Source organism: Trichosurus vulpecula, chromosome 4 (genome assembly GCF_011100635.1).
Source record: "Trichosurus vulpecula isolate mTriVul1 chromosome 4, mTriVul1.pri, whole genome shotgun sequence".
Taxonomy (NCBI): domain Eukaryota; kingdom Metazoa; phylum Chordata; class Mammalia; order Diprotodontia; family Phalangeridae; genus Trichosurus; species Trichosurus vulpecula.
In genome coordinates, this window is record NC_050576.1 from 10,157,509 (window position 1) to 10,166,174 (window position 8,666).

Below are 8,666 nucleotides of genomic sequence, written 5' to 3' on the forward strand. Positions count from 1 at the left end.
AAACATCCTTGTAGGTATTCAATATAAATCACCATTAAAGCAATATAACATGGTAAAAATCAAAGTGTGACCTAGAAATACTTATGCATCCATAACACAATGACTTCATAGAGCTTTAGAGAGTTCTGGGTATAGACTTCACTAACGAATAAAAGATAAGGCCTTATAAGACAACCAAGATTCAATTTCTCAGAAAGAGAGAAATACGACTTTTGGTTGCCCTGGTTATTAGTAGTTAGCCATAAAATTTTTGTCTTGTTTTCAACAAAAGCTTAAAAAGGAAGCCAAAATGCTAGCTAACTGACATGAACGTTGCATAAATTACTTATTTTCAGGGAAAAAATAGTTAGTACCAAACCATACCTTACATGGATTAGATTTGAATGCTCTTTCATTCATGTCAATAACTTTTAATGATAGAGTCGGGACATGCATTTAGGTTTAGGGTTAGAGGAGACCAAATGCCACACCCTAACTTCAGCGAATGTCCATCTCATTCCTTTTACCAAGGAAAGACCAGTGAAGGGACGCCATCTTTGGAGAGCTTTACCCCTTACGTATCCCACCCAGAGCCTCAGACCATGGCACTCAATGATGCCTTGGGCTTTCATTTGCCTATTATCTGGACCACCCCAAGTCCTGCTGGCACAGGCGGCAGCAGTTGCTCTGTTTCACCCACAGGGACATGCAGCAGTTACGGAAGGAATGGTTACACTCTCCCCAGACCACAACACAATCTTCTTGTTTGTTTTCAGCTTGACATCTAAGACAGGCATCCATCACCTGGACCCAGCAGATATCGCAGGTGTCGCATGCCACGTACCAGCTCTACATGACCACAGCGTTCCACTTCTTGAGGGAGAACATCTTGTTGCCAGAGACCTTGAAGCCCGAGCTGCCCTAGTGCGAGGCGGCCGAGCCGGGCTCCTGTCTGTCCTCCACGTCGGCCATGGCAGCGCAGGTGGGCCCGGCAGGCCCGCGAGGGATGGGCTTGGGGTGAGCGCGGCGGGGAGCTATGACGGCGGGGCCGAACCTCCTCGGGAGAGGCTGCGGCATTTCTATTTTCAATACAATCCTCTCTCACAATACTCAGTCAGGGGGGAAAAAAGGTCCCAGGACTATCATTAGTTCTCCTTTCTTCTAAATTAATCATTTATTTTGGTAATTAGCAAACTGTGAGCTTATTAATGGGAATCAAAGTGTCGGTAGTCAGTCGTATCATTCATTCCCATTTAAATGAGCTTGTACAGGTAAATTGGCAAACTGGGCCAAAGAAAACTCTTTTTCTCTGACGAGTTTCAAGTTTGAATTCAGATGTAGGAGGAGATAATTAGGTATCAGCTTTGCTTATGTCAGTAATGGTCAGCCAGGGCACAGAAGCTATGTTTGTGAAAAGTGAATAAGCCTTTCCGCCTTAGGAATTGTCACAAAGGACTCCAAATAGCATTTCTTTTCAGAAAATTATTTTCTATGATGAATACGCATGTGTGTGTGTGTGTGTGTGTGTGTGTGTGGATGTACATATACATGCACACACATATATGTCACTAAAGGAAGCCAAGGTATCAGTAGTTGAAAAACCAACAATGGTCCCAAAGAAGTCATCATGCAACATACCTCACCCCTTGCCACAAATAAAGTGGGTGGGGGCAGGCTACTAGAGCATTACACGGTGCACATCAGCAGGTGCTGTTACTCTGCTAGGGTCTTTTGGATTCACTCTTTTTCTTTGTTATCAGAGATTTTAATTTTAAAGGAGGAAAAAACCAGGGATTTCCAGAAATGACATGATGAAAAGACAACAGTAACAAAAATGATAATTCTTACCTGAGTTGTTATTTAATGTTCTAGAACTAAAAAATGTCAGTATTATTTCACGTCTTGATGTCTGGACGCCACACCATTCTGTTTATCGGCTTTCTGGTTTGTAATTAATCTGGACTACCTTCTCAGATCTCCCTTTAGACTGTAAGAAGGTAGCATCAGTAGCTGACACCTAAATTGTGCCTTAATAAAGCAATTTCCAATCCATCATCTACAGTAGAGTACATTTGACACTGCGTGAATGGTCAGAAGTAAAATGAAGTCTTCAGTCTTGGAGAAAGATTGCCAGCAGAGTGTCCTAGGGACACTCAACCTCTGTCCTATACTTTTTAATGGTTTTTTTTTAAATCAAGGACTATAAAGAATAAAGGCAGCTTTTTTGTTGTAGCGAAGAATTGGAAATTGAGGCGATGCCCATCAATTGGGGAATGGCTGAACACGTTGTGGTATATGAATGTAATGGAATCCTATTATTTCATAAGAAATGGTGAGCAGGTGGATTTCAGAAAAACCTGGAAAGACTTGCATGAACTGATACTGAGTGAAATGAGCAGAGCCAGGAGAATGTTGTACACGGTAACAGCAACATTGTGTGATGACCAGCTTTGTTAGACTTAGCTCTTCTCAGCCATGCAATTATCTAAGACAATCCCAAAAGACTCATGATGCCATATGCTATCCACATCCAGAGAAAGAACTATGGAATCTGAATACATATTGAAGGACACTGTTTTTTTCATTTTTGTTGTTTTTTCCTTTCTTGTGGTTTTTCCCTTTTGTTTTTGTCCTTCTTTCATAACATGACCTATGTAGAAATAGGTTTAATATGATTGTACATGTATAGTTTATATCAAATTGTATGCTGTCTTGGGGAGGGGGAGGGGAAGGGGGAATTAGAATTCAAAATCTCATAAAAGTGAATGTTGAAAACTAAAAATTAATTAATAAAAAGATTAAAAAAGAATAAAGGCATACATGGCATGTTTATAAAATGTGTAAATGACACAAAACTAGGAGAAAGAGTTAATGGGTTAAATGATGGAGTCAGGATCTAAAAAGATCTTGACTGGCTGGAAAACTGGACTGAATCTAAGAATTTAATAGAGGTGATGTAAATTCTCACACTTGGGTTCAAAAATTGAGTCCAAACATATAAGAAAGGAAAGAAGGAAGGAAAGAAGGAAGGAAGGAAGGAGGGAAGGAAGGAAGAAAGGAAGGAAAGACGAAAGGAAGGAAGGAAGGAAACAATTATTCATTGAATACTTACTATGTGCCAGCTACTGCACTAAGTGTTAGGGTTATAAATACAAGCAAAAAGAAAGACTGTCCTTGCCCTCAAGGAGCTTAGATTCTAATGGAATAATATACAACATGGTACAAGCATGGTTAGACAGTAGTTCCATTAAAACAGATAAACAAATGCACTTTCCTCATCTGGAAACTGGGACTCTGCCCCTTGGTTTCTAAGCTCTGATAGGTGACATAAATTAATTGACTTATTCACTGACATAGCCAATGAAATACCAAAGGATTGATTCTGAGAAACAGAAAAATAATAGCAAACATCTGGAAGAAGAAAAGGGCAAAAAATTTGAGAGAAAAAATAATGGGCAAAAAGGGCAGGAGGGCCCTGCAGTATCAGATTTCCAACGGTTTCACAAAACTTTCACCTTGACCCCAGAAAGCCTGGTCTCCACACTAATTATAGGCTATCTCTACACCATGCCCTGGACAAGTTCTTCCTTCCATGTCCTTTCTTCCTGCTCACCCCTATATTTTGTCTTCATTATTAAAATATAAGCTTCTTGAAGGCAGGGATTATCTTGCTTTCTTGTATTTGTGTCTCCACATGATTCACACAGCAGCTGGTACGTAAGAAATGCTTAACAAATACTCTATATATTTATCATCTATCTATCTGTATATCTATTTAGCTATGTATCTTTCTTCACCTATCTATCTATCGTAGAAACTTCTGTGCTCACTCTTTCTCCTGCCCTTCCTCTTACCCTGGGACATAGTAGGTGCTTAATTAATGCTTGCTGACTTGATTAGCCTGTCTTTTATTGTTGGCAAAGCAATGTCCTGTGACCAGGATTGCTTTTAAATTGCATTTTCTTCTTTACATCAGTTTTTTTTCTTCCATCATTTCACTGGCATTTTGGAAGGGCATTAAATTAGTCTCCCTTCAACATGCTTCTGGAAAAGTACATAGGGTTGAGAGCCAAGATTCCTAGTGACTATTCTGAGTTCTCTCCTTGACTTAGTAATGGTCTGCTATGTCTCACAGACAGACCTTCCTCCAATGGTGAGGCTGGCCATTGAATAATGATTACAAATCCTAGCTTCCCTGATTCAATAGTCTCCTTCCTTTTTCTATTAAAGTGATAAGAATGGAGGTGGAAAAGAATCCTTTTATGTAACTCATTAACATCAGGATTTGGGGACTATTTTGTGTAACTTCATTGGTATAGGCAACAACTATTGATGACACCCTATCCAAATTGCACCTGTCCATCTGATAATCTTAGAGAATTGCTTGGGGGTACTGAGAAGTGACGAGAATTTCCCAGAGTTCCATGGCCAGTAGGTGCCATAGATAGGACTTGAACCCAGGTCTTCCCATCATTGACCTTAGCTCACTAACGATTACTCAGGACAAAAATGTAATATAAATGATTTTCTTTTTACAAGGTAGTCAGTAATCCATCACTGATATTCAAGCTGAGGCTGGATGACTAATGGTTGGAGTTACAAAGTGACCTTTTGTTCATATAAAGAATGAACTAGGTGATTCCGTTGTCTCTTCCAGCTCTGAGATTCTCTGCTCTATGACCTGGGTTTGACTCCCAGCTCTCAAATTCATTAACCTGGAAATTTGGGTAAGTTACATTTCTGGCCTCACTTTACTCACCTATAAATGGGATGGTCCCAAAGGTCCCATTTGTCTGTACCTAAGGATTGATTAATCTGAAGTTCATGGATAGATTTCAGGGAGTTGTGAGCATAGATAAGAAATAAAAGACATCTTCATTTTTACTAAGCTTAGGTTTGCTTTGCGATCTTATACAGTTTGTTTTCTGCACTGAAAAACAGTATTCTGAGAAGGCATCCATGAGATTCATCAGACTGCGGTTAAAGGCCAAAAGGGTTCATTATTCCAAAAGGCTAAAAATCCCAACTTCAAAAGTTTGCACTACATAATTATGTGGTGCTTTGGTGAAGTGGACAGAACACCTTTTTACTTGTTTTTGTTTCGTTGGGTTTGGTTTTGGCTTCCTTTTGTCCTTAGCAGTTAGCATAGTACCTGCAAAGTAGCAAGCACTTCATAGATGCTTGCTGACTTATTTGACTTGATGCCAAACCTGCAGTCTTATTAGTAGCATGACCTTAGTCGAGTCACCTAATATCTCCAAGCCTAAGTTTTTCATCTGTCAACTGGGGATAACAATAGGACCTACCTCAAAGGGTTGTTACGGGGACCAAAAGGGTCCAGCTATGGCATATGTTTTGTAAAGAGAAAGACAATATGTAAATATATGTAATACTGTTTTTAAAAACCTTATTTCTCTCTATTTCCTTTATGGTCCTGTGGTAGTGATGAAGCAATTCTGATCCTTATCCTTCAGTGAAGCCAGTGGCTGGAACATTTTGGAAGGAAAATAAATTAGTCCCTGCAAAGTGAAAAGTCAGTAGATGTCCACAGAAGTAAGATTTTTTTCTCTAGTTTTATTGAAAAATTGTATGTCTGCATGTATATTTATTTATGTATCTGTGTATCTATGTATGTATACACATTCATGCATATATATACATACACATACATATATACACATGTGCATGTATGCATGTAAGTGCATGTGTATGTATGTATGTGTATATGTGTGTATACACACATTATTTATATAATAAATATATCTAATATGTGTGTATATACATATACACATATACATGCATATGTGTGTATAATCTATACAGTTATCCTTTCTACCTCATACTTTCCCTATCACAGTTGTCATATATCTTGGGTCAGAATAAGAAATTAAATGGGAATTTTGGGGAATTTTTGTGGAAGCCACAAATGTCATGCAAAGGCCAACATATTACATAGAGATTAAGACCAAACACTTAACCCAAATATTACAATAAAGTACTCTACATACCCTATAAAGGAAAAAGAAGAAAATCAGACTTCTTCTCTAGTATTAAGGGAGGGCCAAAAAATTTTATGTAGATTTTCCATATTGTGGGGGCTCCATGCCCCTGTCCACCATGAAATGGAAGGGATAACTGTATACTAAAAAAAAAAAAATCTGCAGTCCTAGATGTGAATTGAATTCATGGGATTTGGGGAAATAGCTATTTGCAGCCTGAGATAATTTAAAGGTGTTCCTTGAGAATTATGATCTATTCCAACTTGTAGAAGAAGCAAACCACCCTTTTAGAACATCCTGGCCTATCCAAGATTCACATGAATATCTCCAGTGAAGGAACCTCACTACCATAAGAATCAGGCTGTTCCACTGTTGGACGGCGCTCATTGTCAACAAAGAAGTTCCTGTCGCATTGGACTGAAACTGACTTTTCTGAGTCATTATAAATTAGAGTGACTTTGGTATCCTGACAGCTGCCCACTGCAGTGGAAAGAACCATTCCTTTGGATGCTGAGGACTTCAATTCCAATCCTTCTTCTGTTACCTACAACTTAATCTTGGGCCTCAGTTTTCCCTTAAGTATAAGATGACAGGCTTGAACTAGGGTCATAGAATCCTAGGGTATAGATCTGGAAGCATCCTCAGAAGCCATCTCATCCAATTTTCTCATTTTACTGTTGAAGAAACTGAGGCCTGTGGGGAGGCTTAGCATCCCCAATGTCCCACAGGTAGAAAATATGCTAACTCGGGTCCATTGCCCTTTCTACCATACAACTTAGTCACCTCCAAGTCCTGTGAAAACCATGAAACTGGGGGACATTAGGGAAATGATTTCCCTTCCCTGAATTTTGCCTTCTTCATGTGTAAATAGGAGCAATGTGACAGTATCCAAGAAAGCTGGTCTCAGAGGTCAAAAGCCCTGGATCCCAGTCCAGTCTCCCTTTTGACATTTCCTAGCTGGGTGATGCTGGGGAAGGATCTTCTCCTCTCTGATTCCTTAGGCAGCTCTCTAAGCCTGGAAGCTGCAGAGTTGCTAGGCGAAAGCATCAGGAGGTCCTTGTCTGCTGGAGCATGAAGTTAAATAAGATTTAACTTTAGAGAGAGAAGAGGAAGTCTTTCACATATTGGTTCATATTAGAAGAGGAAGTTTCCTCACTGCGGGTTCTCTAGACCAAGGAAATTCCAAACCCCATGGCTCAAAGTAGAAAAAAAAGAAAGAAATTTATTGAATATCCTGTCTTAGAGGATGGTGGCAAATAGGCTGCAAACCTTCAAATACTCCAACACGCTTTTAAGCCCAAACTGGGATTTCATTGGTGCAGAGAATTTCCCATGAGAAGACTCCCTCCCCCCGGCCCTTGCAGATTAGCTTCTAGTCTGTAAATTCTAGTCCTGAAAAGTTGCCTGGCACACAGGCAGGTTAAGGGATTCATCCAGAGTGGCACAGCCAGGCCATGTTAGAGGCAGCTCTTCCTCCCTTAGAGTTCAGAACTGCCTCCCATGTTCTACTTTGTCTTTTTACTAATATGCCTTCTTACTTAATGTGCTTCCTCATTTCTTTATTGGTATTATTTTATCATATCATTTATATTATTGATATTTTTAAAATTAAAATACCCACAAGTGGAGATGATCTTAGACTTCATCCATCTCTGGCTTTCATATGGGATATGGTGGCCTATATAAGGGACTTGTCTTGACCCTCAGAGAACAAGCTTTGGCCTCTTCCTTCTGTGAGCTAATGCACTGAAACAGCCTCAGATATGATGGAATATGAGAAAAAAATGAACAGTCAGGGACATCACACTCTCTGTCACTGGCTTCCCAAAGGTTTTCAGAGGACAGATGAGATGTGGAGGCTGAGATCCTTTTAAGGAAGCTGGAGAAGCTGTACTGGAATGGCTGGGGCTTTGCCTCCCAGAATGGTGGCTTTTGCCTTGGTCTTTGGGATTTCAAAACCCTGGGGTAGATGTGAAAAAGGGAACTCTCCAAGCATCTCTATGAAGTCCTTCCATTCCAGCAGCTGAGTGGCTTACCTGGAGGACTGCTTAGAGAGAACCAATCAAAACTGAGTTGTTAGAAACCAAAAAAACAAAAAGAAAAGAAAGGACCTAGTGTGGCTATTTTCTTAGCTGACAATGACTAATTCAAAAGTATTTATTAATGACTAGCTGCCTTCAAGGGGATTCCATTCCACCACTTCTGTTAGTCATGACTCCTCAAGGGATTTATCCACTCAGAGGATCATTTATCAAGAACTAGAAAGGATCTCAGATACCATCTATTCCAACCTAATCATTTTACAGATGAGGAAGCTAAGACTCAAAGGGCTAAAGTCATTTGTCCAGGGCCTCACAGCTAGTAAGTAATTGGGGTGAGATCTAAACCTAGATACTCCTGACTCAAGGCCAGGGCTGATGGCACATACCTCAATTGGAATGCTTTTCTTCCATTCAAAGATGGTTATCATGTCAACCCTAAGTCTTTGTTTCAGGATAAGAAACTTCCTGGCTAAGCTGCCCTTAGTTAATTCTGTGCTGTATGGAAATCATCCCATTTGAACACAGAACGCAACAGTGAGTCTTCATGTGATTCTGATTTCCCTGGTTGTGCATTCCATTCATCTCCACATGATGAGACTTGTGAGTGGAATGTGAAGTGTCACTCACTGTGCCCTAATTTCCCTTC

At 39.9% G+C, this 8,666-nt stretch overlaps 1 pseudogene; it reads right to left on the bottom strand.

Moving 5' to 3' along the window:
- Window positions 1-671: 671 nt before the first annotated feature.
- On the bottom strand, window positions 672-951 carry LOC118845486 (annotated as a pseudogene).
- Window positions 952-8,666: the final 7,715 nt, after the last annotated feature.